The sequence below is a fragment of the Charadrius vociferus genome, unplaced genomic scaffold, assembly GCF_000708025.1.
Source record: "Charadrius vociferus isolate BGI_N301 unplaced genomic scaffold, ASM70802v2 scaffold62, whole genome shotgun sequence".
Classification (NCBI taxonomy): Eukaryota; Metazoa; Chordata; class Aves; order Charadriiformes; family Charadriidae; genus Charadrius; species Charadrius vociferus.
Genome location: NW_009647419.1, coordinates 5,313,417 through 5,325,363, shown reverse-complemented (window position 1 = coordinate 5,325,363; position 11,947 = coordinate 5,313,417). Strand labels below are relative to the sequence as shown.

Below are 11,947 nucleotides of genomic sequence, written 5' to 3'. Positions count from 1 at the left end.
CAGGAATAGGAGGCAACACTTTGTTGTTCCAGTCCTGATTGATTTCCTGCCCCTGTTCTTGCATGCAGTCCTTTTCTTGCTTCCCTTTCCCTGCCTGCTTTTGTTTTACTCTTCTTTTTTTTTTTTTTTTAAGTTTGTGACCTAGGGTAATTCACACAACCATATCAGAGCTGCCTGTGAAAACATATTCCCACAACTCAAAGCTGTAGTTAGTGCTAAATGCTTATAAATTAATTTGGGACCATTAGATAAAAGGTATAAAGAGACCATATTTCTATTATTACATTAATTCAAAAGGCTTCTGATGGTATATTTTGGGGCCAAATCCTGCTCTGTTTGCAGCTCAGAGCAGGGTAAAAGCTTTTGCAGCCCATGATCATTTTGTATTACTTCCAACTTGCTGAAATATGTTCTGTCCACAGCTGAAGAGTTCCTGACGAATCCAGCTGGTTTTAACCTAAGAGTGCTTGAGTTTATGACGTGGTTATCTGTACCAATGTGCAGACGTACATCGTTAAAGTCCACTGTTTTAAACAGTATATCTTCACACGTACTTGTCCCCAGCTTTCTTAAGCATATTATTTAAAGCATTTTAAACAATGAAATTATTACAGCCACTGCACTCACAACTCATTTTTCTACGTTTTTACCTTGAGTGATATCTTGCACATACTATTCTGTAATAAACAATCCATCACAACAGAGGTTAAGTGAGTTGACAACAGACATGGGTCTGCTCCAAAACTCCAGTGCTGAATGTAGCTGAACTTCAGCAAGTTCAAAGTAAAGTACAGGGCAATGAAACTCAGCCTTTTCTCAAGTCCTTCTTTTCCTGACTTCACGGGTTCCTTTCATTTTCTGTGATACAAATCAGTCCTCACCTGGGGCATTTGCATTTATTCCTCTGAAATACAAGCTTAAATTGAAGCTGGGGCTGGGAGGAGCATCCTGCTAGTGGAGAAAAGAGAGCTGGTGGTTCAGAAACAGAGTTGGTGGTTCCTCTTTTTCTTGCTGGTTGAAGGGGCACTGTGCATCTCACTGCCTCTCCTTCCTTCAGCTGGCGCCATGAGATTTCCTCTCCTCTTTCACATTTCTGCAATTGCTGGCACCCTTCTGAGAGCACAGAGAGCTGCAGTTTCTGTGTTTGAATAGAAGTGCTTTTCAGTACTTTGGCTCTGAAACACAGGAACCCAAAGAACTTGTGTATTCTCTGACCTCCTCGCTCTAATATTTTTATTTTTTTTTAAACGTACGCTAATCCCTTGACAATTTCAATGTTATTCTAGGGAAAGGGGAACAATATTTGTTTTGTGAGGAAGCTACAAGGAGCTTAGTAATCTGTATGGTAACAGACTCATGAAAAGAGCCTCTCTAGCCTAGCATGAACAAATTAATCTTTCAGCAGTAAGACACAAGACACAGCATTTTTAGGAGATTAGAGAAGGCCTTGGGCTGATCTGGTAAAAAGAAACTGAAGGTTGACAGGTTACAGCCCTTTGGCAAGCCAAATAACATCCAAGAAATGCATGGTTCACTATATGAGGTTTCTCCATTTAAAAAAAAAAAAATCAACCTTGGTCATTATTTCTGCACTTGTGATGGCAGTGACATGATCCATTGGTAGATGCCAAGAGGAGCTCTGCTGAGCCTGAGGCATTTTGAGTGAGATTCACTCTGCTGCCGCTCCTCCGCTGCACCCATCCCTCCCAGTAGCTCTTACCCCCCAAGGTAAGAGCTGTTGCCAGCACTGCGGCTGCAGAGAGGATGCGCTCAAGCCCAGAGCTGGAGCAGGTGGAGGAGACCCCGCAGGGGCCCGCATTCAAAGCAACCCTGTTAACAGCACACGTCTGCCGGCAGTGGCATGCCCTGTGCATCTCCTCCATGCATGATCTGACATGCCCAGTGTCAGATCCCGTCTAGGAGCTGGGATGTGGGCATGCGTTCTCAAGTGATGATTCCCTCCGACCTCCTCCCCTCTCACGTGATGCAATTACCCGGGAGCCTTGCTGTTCCAAACTTTTGACAGTTCGGAGGTCTGCAAAAGGTTGAGCCAGACTCGTTTTGTATTAAGGATGAAATACGCTGGGAAGAGAGTTAGAATAGGACCTGTCTGTCTATAAGACCTGGAGGATTTTAGAAGTATGGAAGGCTTTTATCCATCCCCTGCAGAAACAGAATTTCTTTTGATAGATAAAACAGGTTCCTGTCTGAACCAACAGGAGAGGAAAAATATGAAAGAATGAACAGGCTGTTTGTTTTTCAATGCTTGTTGGTTTTTGCTTGTCCTATTCCGAGACACTATTTTTTGAGAAATATATTTGCTTCGGCAAGTGCACTTGGGAGCCTTGACCCATGTTGTCAAAGCCACTGTACCCAGCTGAGCCCTTTTGCGGCAGGTTGGAAAGGCAGACCAATGCTCCGTGCCAGGTACTGTATATGACACAATGTTCCATTAACTGTTGCTGCATGTAGCAGACACTCAAGCGGGAACGTTTCTGAATAGAAACTGCACTGTCCAAGCATGAACAATGTATAGAGGTGGACCACTCAAACAGGACAGAGTGGTTGTGTAAAGGCTTCCTCTTGCTGTAGTAGTTGCAGCCTTCATTCTTTGTCTTCATAGTTCAGTTGGCACAAGGGCTTCGGTGGTCCTTTCCAGATGGAGAAGAAGAAGAAAAAATAAAGAACTCCACTGGTCCCAAATAATCAAAATTCTCCCATGTGCAGAAGTGTAACGCAAGAGTTATATCCCACTTACAGCCAACCCAAGGATTCAGTAGAACGCAGGTGCTACTGAAATTCACTCAGTATTGTGCTGTGCACAGTCCTTTAGTGAGCAAGTCAATACAAGGAATAAAGAATATACCCGTATTACTACTCATCCTCTGCATGTATCTGGTTCTACTATCTTCCCTGTTGGCCCGACAAGTGTTGATATTACAGCAGAGACAGCTTATCCAGCTAGAAGTCGGGCTGGCTGCAGGACTGGCCATAGAGAAGATACTGTGAGAAGAAACACAATATGAGAAACTCTCAAAGCTCAATGGGAATATGTTGTGTGCCTAAAACTCCCCCCAGAAGAACAATAAATCTCTCTAGTCTGGAGGACTTTTTAGTATAGAGGGCTTTATACCTCAGCCTTATGAATGTGACTGTTTCAGCTGCGGGCTTTGCATGTCGCAGGTGGCCTGTGTCAGTCTCAGTGGTTTTTCACAGGTGCCTAAAAGACAGTTTGTGAGTTCTGATATATTGCCTGGAAGTGGCCTCCCATATGTGAGATAATACTTGGTGTTACAGAAAGAGAGGACGTTTTGTGTCCTGCTTTCCAGTTCATGTGTAACCTCCCACTCTCATTTTTACCTACTTTACCAACATATCATTTGGATAGTTGCAGGAAATATAAATGTGCTGGGAGCAGGGAAAGCTCTACTGATTTTTTCCCCTGTGACTGCATGATGTCTGTCTTTCTGCGGAGCTGAGTTTAAAAGCTGGGTCAGGTGTGCTGGAATCGCTTCTCCTACCCAGTCTGATAAAAACAGGCATAAATGGTGTAAAGAGACAGACCAAAAAAGGCAGAGAACTGGATATGCAGCTTTGAAGTTAGTTCAGGAGAATATCAGAGTCATTCTTTCCATTGTTATTTGAACGCTCTCATTACTGCATGGTACGGTGTATTCTTTGGAAAAGAAGAGGAGTGCATATGGGGGAACAGATTGGACAGTGTTACAGCCTAAAGTTATTTGCTATTCACTCTGCAAGGTACAACTGAAAACATAATTCACTGTACTGACTAACTGAAAGGTGCATATTGCTTCTGTATGCATTGGCAAACTGTCAAGCTGCTAGCGTGAGCTCTTCCTTACCCCTGCACCCTGGCCCTGATGGGGAGTACTCAATTGTTGTGAAAAGCCTGTGTGGAACTGCAGAAGTCACATATGGAAAAGACCGAGAGGTTATTTGATCTGTCTCCTTAGCAGTGCCGGGTTGCACCTTTTACATTATTCGGGGAATTTTTACTCTTCTTTTTTTTCTCTCTCTGCCACCGTTTGAAGGTATTAAAGCCTGCTATCCACACAGGAATGAATTCTGGCTTTATGTGTAAACCATGATCAATGTAACAACAGTAGATTTCTGATATGGAAAACTGCTGGACTCAGAGGCATTCTCCACCAAGTGGAGACCAGGAGGAAAGAAAAAGTTCAGATTTGAACAGGATCCTAAAACTTGGTGTCTCTGGTCAGAAACAGATATGAGTTTGCGTCAAGATTTAATGGAGGAAAGACTTTTTAGTTTAGTCGCTCCAGATATGAAAGCCAACTTTTTTTCTGGAAAATAAAAATGATAGCTGTTCATTGTGTGGCCCTGTTGCCTACAACGTGTTCAGTGAAGGGCTGCAATGGCAGCCAGCCTGCACAACCCTTCCTGGAGGTGCCACTGCCACCTTTTCTTACAGTTCCCAACTTACTGCAGTAGCAGACTCCCCGCTGTGTTTTGCCAGTGAAGGACCACACCAGTTTTTCCTGCTCTTCTGTACTACTGACTTTAGGTATGAAAATCCCCTCTCTGTTTTACCTATGAGCCCCAGTAATGTCCTTCCCACACTGCTCTGTTAACAGGCGCCAGATTTCCACACATTATCATGATAATGGATATTCCAATTGTAAGCTTTCCACACTGCTCTCCAAGCAGATTTAGGTGCCAGCATTGCAGCATGTCCTACAAGCAGTCCAACTATAAAGAAGGGCAAAGGAATTTAATCTCTCTAGATTTCATACAAGGCATCTGAACACTCCAATAGAGAGCTGCAAAATAACTCGCTTCCCACTGCTGAGGATAATTATTTGTTAGTTAATGTATAATTGTGTAACTAGGGCCTTTCCCGGCATTAGAAGGAAATTTGAGAGGCAGGTCTTCGGCTGATACATGCAGGTTTAATGATCTTGTCCCAAGTGCTTGTAAAAGACTAGTGTTGAGACAAGCCCAGGACTAAATGAGGCCTTGTTTATTAAGCAAGGCTGCTGTATTTGCACTAGGCAGCACAGCAGAAGAAAGACATTTCTGACAGTTCTTTTTTTTAGCTGGCTTAGGCATTGCTTATTTGTCATGTTTTAATAGCTCTGTGTCAATTATCAGTTCCTTTAGTCAAAATGAAAGTCGCATTGTCATGTGTTTAGAATAGACATACTGAAATAACATACAACACAGTTAACGTCAATTGGCAGGCTCTGGCCATTTCTGTCTAGTGAAAGCAGCACCATTTCTTCAACCCAGCTAAGGAAAATGATGTTTTCAGTAGGGCAGAGGCGACTGTCGCGTGGTCTGTTGTACACATAGTACAGTAACTTCAGCAAGGCAGCCCAGGCCTGTCTACGCGCTTGTGACACAGTGGCAGCAATGCAAGACTGTACACTCCGGACTACTTTTAGACTTATCTTGGAAGTGGGGGGGTGGAGGGGTGTGGGGGGGTGTAGTTTCTGCAGGACACATTTCTGCACTCGAATATGGGCTGCAGTAATCAAACCTCTCATGAAAATTAAGGGCTTCAGGCTTCTTGGTATATTGCCAGGGCAACCTTAACTTGGGCAAAATGTTGTCGCTCCTCCTTCCCCTGTGAAGATTTCATCACAAAAGATGATGATGCAAATTGCTTTACAGGATCACAGACACACCTTTTATTAACTCCGATTGTCACTGAATTGCAAAAGATCGGAGCTGAGAGTAGGGAGTGAAGCAAGGGTAGAAGATGAGGCAGACCTAAGAGCCAGGCTCCCCAGCCTGGGGAATCTTTATTGTTACAAGTATCCCCAGTCAGTGACAGTTCTTGCGCAAAGGCTGCTGACCCCAGTAAGTGTTTGCAGATTGGTCCCATTATTTGCATACGCTTCCTTGTTCTAAAGAAATCTTAAACGCATGCAAGGAAAGCACTGCATTTTCTGTCCTGACTGAAGCAATGCAATCTGCAGAGTTCACCCATCTCCTTACTGACTCAATCTTTTAAAATAAATTAACTACCCCATGTAGTTTTTATTTCCTCCTCCTCCCTTTTTCTCCTTCTCCCTTTGGCAAAAGAACGAACTAATATTCAAAGGAAATGAGTTGTGAAACCTCTAACAGCCTGCTGACCATTAGTTTCTATAACCCATGCTGGCAATGAAATATTCACTGGGGACCTCTGGCTGGCTCATATGGTCCCCTTGAGTGAAAGAAGCAGCTAGGGATGTTCACCTCTGTTTGGATGCCCTTAGAGAGCACCACGTCAATTCCTCTTGATGCGTGGGGTCTCTTGATGGTGTTCCTTTCCCCATTCCTCTTCTCTCCCTCTCCCCACCAACTTCTCCAACGATTCTTGCAGATGTACCATATCCCCAGGTATAGTTAGGGGTTGTCTGTTCTTATTCTCTCTGCCTTCCCTCAACTCTGATTCCTGCCAGGCCTCTCCCACACCTCATTGCTGGCACCACTGTGCGTCCGACCTGAGTTACCAGGACTTCTCTATGAGCTTCCGAAAGAGAGCAGCAACGTGGGCAATTTGAATCTGCTCCCATTCACTCCCTGCTTCCTCAGTTTCTCTGGACTTTGTTCCAATTCCGAGACCAACAGGCCACGGGACAGAATGAAGAACAGAGCACTGCTGAAGTGCTGCTTAATACGAGGAAAATCTCCAGCATCTGACTTGCTTTATCACCTCAGTCATGGGTTATCTTGCAATTGACTGTGACCCTCCACGCACATCCCTGAAAAGCCATTGAGAGTCAAGAGCATGGTGCTCACCATGAGACTAGGACCAGTGTAAGTTATAACATGCAGGCAGCTTTTATGCTTACAGCAGTGACAACAGTCAAGCTGTTGACCGAAGCACTAAACCAGGTGGATTTTTTTCTGATGTTCTAACTCAGTCATTTTTGTGTTAAGTTGCCTCCTTAGAGTCATATCTGCTAGTGACCTGGATTTGCTTGCTACTTCTACAGAGGGTTTTGGCATGTGGGAGGCACCATTGGAAGGCAAACCTCCCTCCAAACCTTCTTAATATCTCTCCTGATAATGGTCTAGGAGGGTATGAACCATAAGTTAAAAGCCAAAACCAGCTTGCAAGCACTTGACTTGCAGGACAGCTGTGGGTGTTATGGCTCAGCCTTTGCTGTCTCCTTTCCCAATACCACACATGATGGAGGAGGGACCACAAAGGACCATGTGACAGGCGAAGGGGCTGTGGAGGTAGACTATTCCAGGAACTCTTGTTGTCTTACAAAACTCCTTTAAGAACAGAAGGAAGAGGCACATGCCTGGAGACAGCACGGGCCATGATCCTTCTTTCATTCCAGGATACCAAGCACAAAAGCAACTAGTGTCCATAGACAAAAATTCTTAAAAATTCATACTCCGTTAACTGTATGTAGCCAACTCTCTCACTTGCTTACTTGATCTTTTTGCCACCCCAGATAAGACCCAATCTAACCTCACAAGCTGTTGCTGCAGGATTTGGAAGGGGAGAATAGATGATAAGAATATGATCCTTTTCAATGTTTTTAGGGTGCATAGCTGTGCTCATTTGTTATCCACAAGACTCTATTCATCCAAAAGGGAAAAAAATAAAAAGCTATCAACCTTCATTCTGCTTTTCCTCTGCCCAAATGAAATGAATGTGGCGATTTTGTTTCTATAAAGGGAAGAGGGAGGTGGGAACAGCTCTTCACGCATGTTGACTAACCAAACGTGAGCACAACATGCCGGGCATGGAAGGGAGCGTGATGTGGATGTGGGAACTGCAGGGTCACACACAAGGCCCTCCTCCGTTGCACAACCTGACACACAGACATGCAGCTGCGCAACCCAACTGAGAGACGGGGGAGGCCAACAGCTCCTTGAATTCTCCGCTGTAATCTGCAGACGCTGTAACACAGGAGAAGACTTTTGCACTGCAGTGACACAAGATTGATAAAAGTTAATTTAAACTGGTTTGGGAAACAAGTCTCGGAGCAATGTGCAGCCATTTATCCACATTACTATACACAAATAGAATTTAACTCCTTCTTAATGACACACACACACACAAAAGACTTGACAGTGATGTTTTACATAACAAAATAACAGATTGTTGCATTATTCACTGACTCTGTTACCATGGTGCTCAGCTAGCTTTGAGCATACTATCTAGAATAGTACTGTGCTCCAGGTATCATGATGGTAAAACCCAGTCCAGAACTGACATTGTCCGAGCTGGGGTTTTTTGTACAGCTGTGCACTGAACTGTTTTGATGAGTGACAGATGAATGTCAGCGTGAAGGACTGTCGTAAGTGTTTGGTATTACCCATGCCTGTCTGCAAGACTGGGACCATGGTGAAGCAGAAAAAGAAGGCCACATTCTTTCTTTGTAAAATATTTTGAAGGAAAACGGGTTTCATCATCCTGTTCTGAAGATCCAGTGACTGCTGTGGATGGCTGAAGAACAAGGCAGTCAAGGAAATACACACAGAAAAAATGTTGAAATACCTGGACTTCCTGATGAAGACATTTCTCTCGAGCACTGCAGGTATCTCAGTGAAAAACAGATGATCCAAATGCATATTTTTCCTTGAACACATTACAACCATTCCATACAGGTATTGTACTCATCACCAGTTATTCATTAAGCAGCATGACTAACATCTGTCATGTGGTGTTTGTTCACTCATTATCTGTCCATGGGTGAAGAAGTCTGTTGCAGTGGTATGCAAGTTGTTTTGGTAAAGGTTTTTATTCTTTTTTTTATTATTATTTAGCTTGTGTTACCGTACATCCAGGGCACAAAACACGCTATGTGTAAATACTCAGGCCAAGAGGCCTGAATAATCCCATGAAGAATTTTTGAACTTCCTACAAATGTCTCATACAAAATTATGCATCATCTGCAGACCAGCCTTACGCTTTCTGTACGCACCCGACTGTACCAAAGAAGCAAAACTACTTGTCACAATAGTACACTCCTCAACTTACTTAAAACCATCCGTGACTAGATGTGTAACACTTGAAAGCAATGTTGGAGGTATCCAAATTTCAATAAAAAAAGAAAAGTGCAAGATGACAGGCATCATTGAGAACAGAGCCAACAACCAGCCAAAAATAGACTTCCAAGTGAAAAATGGCACAGGCTTCAAGAGAGGCTCATAGTTCATAGTCAGTACAACATGCAGTCTTTGCCACTACATGACAGGTTTCCTTTGGCCAAATAATGTCTTTTATTTGCTCCATCTGAAACATTTTCTGACATTTATTCATTCACTTCAGGCTGTTCTAGGAAACATCTGTACAGCAAATGTGTCTTAGACATACAGCTTGGATGAAAGAGATTTCCTTTTGGACTGGACAGCCTGAAATGATGACCTATGCAAATAATACAAATGATTGATACTTGTGGTATTGCTCACCACAGTGCTATCTGCTGTTTCTCCCCTGATTTTTAAATGAGATTTTAAAGCCTTTGGGTGTATAACCCCAGCCTTTTCATTAACTTAGCTAGCATGAAAAGCTGTGGGGCCTATGTGGCAGGTGCTGTGGGTTAACAATAGGGGTACTGTTTAATCCAAGGGAAACAGAGAGTAGAAAAGGGCCACGCATAAAAGGATATGGAATCTTTTACGAGGTCGGGAGAGGCATTTTAGATCAGGAGGTGCAAAGAGAGGCCAGCTACAGAAAACATTCCTTCTTGCCACACTGATGTGGACAGCAGCATGAAATTATGCTTTGTAATTTGTTCTGCAAAAAAACAGAGGAATCAAAGTGAAATATCTAAACACAGGAAGTTTGTTGATACTCAAAGGATTGCCTCTACTTGTAGGAGTAGCTGGCTATGGTTCCTTGGGGAATAAACTGTTCTGGATGGTGTGCCTTACCAGGCTCACCTCTTTGAAACTTGGAGAAACACAAGGAGAGTCTAACAAGTGCAATAGCATTTCAACACAGGGAAAAATGGTATGTGATTTACAGGCTGGTTTGTTTTTAAACACTGACTGACTCAGTTACTGAGAGCACTAATTATACAATCAGTGATTAGGAGTTTAGAGTGGAAAGTAGAAATGGTGAATTAAAATTCCATACAAACTTTCTATAAAATTACTGAAAGTGGTTTTGCTCTCATCTGCGGTTTATAATTGCAGTAGGTTCGGGGTCATTTGTGTCATTCCTTGTGCCTTTAAGATAGTGTTTCAGTACTATAAATGGGCCTTTAGAGACTTAGAGACAGATGGAGAAGAGTACAGTTTCAAAATTTAATCAAATACCTTCTAGTTACGAAGCACAGATGTTCAGGGTCAGGAACACACAAGTGTAATATTGCTATAACGTGTCAGGCTACTGATGCTGCTGTTGGAATAACCTAACCATTTGCAGGTGACTCAGAAAGTACGAGAGCACCAAAAGGAATATATATCATAGTCTGCCTATGGGAAGAGTTCTTCCTCAGTGCTTTCAGTCACTTGCCGTAAGTATTTACATACCTTAGAGTTTTTAACTTTAATTTTAAATCAGTAAGTGAGGCAATGATGGATGCTCACGTTACTCATTTATGTGGCCAATGGCTTTTCAAGTTTTGCAAAGGTCTTGGGCCAAGTGATAACACCTGGGAATAATTTTCATGTGGTAATTATGAATCATGAAATTCTTCTTTTCTTTTTAGTTAAAAGTTCTGCCTTACAACTTAATGAAACATCCCATAATAAAAAAAAAAAGTTACTGTAGTTTCTCTATGACACTCGTTAATTTTTAAAATGTTTATTATGATGCCTTCTACTTGATCTCTCCTCTAGCACATATAAATGCTTTTCCTTTTTTTTACTACTACAGTTTGGCGATCCTTTTCTATTCTTAATGTTTCCCTTACATAACTGGGGAATCCCATGCAAAAGCAGTGATGCTGATCACGTAACATGCTTGTGGATTTTGTGGTTTCTCCAGTCCTGCTTTTAGGCTGCCAGGAACCTCTTGCAGATGTATTTTCAGTGAGCACTATACATGTTAGTAGCAAGGGCTGCTTGAAAGCCATGTAACTTTCAGAGGGCAATCTCACAAGAGCATCCATTGGATGTGAATCAAAGTTTTACAGACAGGTGTCTCAATAAGTCTTAACCAAGGCAGTTCCTTTGCCTTCCATATGCTCTCCTTTTTGTTTTCTCATACTCTGTTGCATATTTGCTACTTGTTTCCTTCCTCTTTCCCATTCTTCTCCATTCTCCCTCCTCCCGTTTCAACTATGTCTGCATGAGAAATTTCAGCTGGGTCATCTCAGCCTTTTGGTGTGTGGACTTCAGCTGACATACCTATACATCCCCAAATTGTAGCGTTGAGCCAGTTGACATGGACAACTCTGTATTTTTGACTTTTATTCGGGGGGGGGAGGGGTGAGGTGGGCAGGCGGGGACAGGCACGGGAGTAGGCAAAAAGTAAGTTATCCCCACAAAAACAGTGTTTCTAAGATGAATCATGTCCACAACACGAGCCCTTTGCCATGGTGCATAGCACATTGCTCTAACTCATCACTAACATTGCTGTCTCCCTACCCCATTTAACCCCATTTCCAGCCCTGTTCATTCAAACCAGTTGGGTTGCCTTCCTTCTGCCTGGAAGCGTGAACACGGAGGAGCGTGCAGTTGTGCGCAGCTCTAAGTCCTCTAACCAGGACAAAGGCACTCCTGGGAAGGGCTTCCTGAACATGGCGAGCTTCAGCCCAGTTGAGGTTTTGAGCATCTTGTGGAAAATCTCTAGCTGGGGTCTCTCCCTCGCTCCCAAACTGGCAGGCACTTGTACGGGTGTGTGTACAGACATTTATTTATTGAACGTACAAGACGCACGAAGGAATGGAGAGGCAGTGCCCGCTGCGAAGGATCCGTAATGCACACGGCGGAGAAGGGGTGAAACCTGCCGACGTCCCCCCTTCTTTTCTCCTCAGGGCTCCTGCTCGCCTTCCTCCCCCCC

General features: G+C 43.3%; 1 protein-coding gene across 1 annotated transcript in view; it reads left to right on the top strand.

The window, feature by feature from the left end:
- The window catches only part of KCNK5 (potassium channel, subfamily K, member 5), a 46,459-nt gene that overhangs the window by 1,439 nt on the left and 33,073 nt on the right, over nucleotides 1–11,947 (top strand). The window lies entirely within an intron of this gene.